A 2432-nucleotide genomic window follows, 5' to 3' on the forward strand; every position below is an offset into this window, starting at 1 on the left:
CTCTTTCCTCAGACTTTCACACTATTGGACTCCTTGGTTTCTTTGCAGTGCACCCCAGATTACAGTTTGAGTGCACAATTTTCTTGAAGCATATAACTGCTTTAATCCCAATTACATAACTCTGACCTTGTTACTGGTTTGCAATCATTGTGTTTGTTTCCCGTTTAAAGTTTCACTTTTCATATTCTTATTCTTTTTCGAAAAACAAGATGACAGTTTCTATCATATGTCAGAGTGGTAGAAATGACCCTTAAGGGTTGCACAGGCCTCCTTCACCCTCCCTTTTTTGAGATCTTGTTAATAAAAGCCATCACCCCAAAGACACAGACTTGGATTTTGATGAGCATCTTCAGTCTTTGCTAGGAAGGGCAAGAGTAGTGATGCTGGCAATTTGGGTATGCCAAAGAGAAGCCACAAGGTGCTTTCTTTTTTTCTTTCTTTCTTTCTTTTTTTTTTTTTTTGCGGTACGCGGGCCTCTCACTGTTGTGGCCTCTTCCGTTGCGGAGCACAGGCTCCGGACACACAGGCTCAGCGGCCATGGCTCACGGGCCCAGACGCTCCGTGACATGTGGGATCTTCCCGGACCGGGCCACGAACTCGTGTCTCCTGCATCGGCAGGCGGACTCTCAACCACTGTGCCACCAGGGAAGCCCAAGGTGCTTTCAATAAGTGAAAGGGTGACAGTTCTCAACTTAATAGGGTAAGAAAAAAAATATGCTGCAGTTGCTAAGATCTACAGTAAGAACCAATCTCCTATCTAGAAAATTGTGAAGAAGGGAAAAGAAATTCATGCCAGTTTTGCTGCTGCACCTCAAGCTGCAAAAGTTATGGCCACAGTATGTGGTAAGTGCTTAGTTAAGATGGAAAAGGTATTATATTTGTACAATAAGGTATTTTGAGAGAGAAAGAGAGAGACCACATTTACATAGCCATTATTACAGTATATTGTTGTAATTGTTCTATTTTATTATTAGTTTCTGTTGTTAATCTCTTACTGTGCCTAATTCATAAATTAAACTTTATCATAGGCATGTAGTTACAGGAAGAAAACCTTGTATATGTAAGGTTTGGTACTATCTGCAGTTTCAGGCATCCACTGGGGGTCTTGGAACATATCCCTCGTGGATAAGAGGGGACCACTGTAGTTCGTCTGTGCTCATTTTCATTAAATTAGTTCTTTGTTTTTAAACCTGTACTTACCATGGAGTAGCAGGAAGTGATGTACCTTTGGTGAAGGTCACACAGCATAATGGTTAAGAGCACAGAATATAGTCAAACTCCTGCTTGCTATTGGTGTGATCTTGGACAAGATGCTTAACTACTTTAAATCTCACCTCCCTCTTCTGTAAATTTGAAATAATAATAGTATGAGACAGCATATAAAGAAGCACTTAGCACAGCAACTGACATGTAGTTTATAAGTATTCAATCAATGTTAGTGATCACAAAAACCGCCACCACCCTGACTGCTACAAGTTAACAGTTCCGTTAAGAAGCATCACAACAGCAGTCAGGAACACTATTGTTGCAGCTATTTTCTTTCCTTGAAAATCCATACAACATAATGTCCTAGAATCACTTATGTATGCAGCATAATTCCACTTTACAAAATAAAATTAGTGTATTTCCTGAACTAGTTCAAAGTATAAATGTTAGGTTTTGTTTAAAGAAATGAAAATAGTATTTATTTTTCTCTTTTAGCAGACCACAGGTAGATAGTTGTAATGAAGATACCATCCTAATGCAAATGATTGTTGCTAAATCAATAATTAAGAGGGCAGCCTGCTGTACTGGAAAGAGCAGTGAATTCATAACAGAAATCTCAATTTGTAATTCATTTATTCCAGCCTGTAGCATTGTGACCAAATACTTTTCTGACTCTAAATTTTGATCTTTTTTTTTTGGACAGAGGGTTCCAGGAAGGATGCCTTATTTTTCTTTTAATATTTATTTATTTATTTGTTTATTTATTTATTTAGGTTGCACCAGATCTTAGTTGTAGCACGCGGGATCTCTAGTTGCAGCATGCATACTCTTAGTTGTGGCATGCATGTGGGATCTAGTTCCCTGACCAGGAATCGAACCTGGGCCCCCTGCATTGGGAGCGCAGAGTCTTACCCACTGGACCACCAGAGAAATCCCTAAATTTTGATTTTTAAATTTTCTATAATCCCTGCCTCCTTGCATTTATCTCCTCAAGTCAGAGAAAATCGATCCAGTTTTATGGAGAAAAAAAAGGTAACTGTGAAATGGTCTTAATATTTCCCTTGAAGAATATACAAATATGTGGCAAAGATGAGGTAAGAATTCCTCAGATTTCATTTGTGCATAAGGTAATGAGTTTTAGTTAAGTGGCATAGGAGAATAATATGACTATGAAATGTTTCAATAATGGATTTTTTTAAGTGATTGAAATATTAGTGCTTTCCATT

General features: G+C 38.2%; 1 non-coding gene across 1 annotated transcript; it reads right to left on the reverse strand.

The window, feature by feature from the left end:
- Positions 1 to 2063: 2063 nt before the first annotated feature.
- Positions 2064 to 2136, reverse strand: TRNAG-CCC (transfer RNA glycine (anticodon CCC)). Its single transcript has one exon. It is a non-coding gene; the product is annotated as a tRNA-Gly (tRNA).
- Between the last annotated feature and the right edge of the window lie 296 nt (positions 2137 to 2432).

The sequence above is a fragment of the Lipotes vexillifer genome, unplaced genomic scaffold, assembly GCF_000442215.2.
Source record: "Lipotes vexillifer unplaced genomic scaffold, Lipotes_vexillifer_v1.1 scaffold19, whole genome shotgun sequence".
NCBI lineage: Eukaryota > Metazoa > Chordata > Mammalia > Artiodactyla > Lipotidae > Lipotes > Lipotes vexillifer.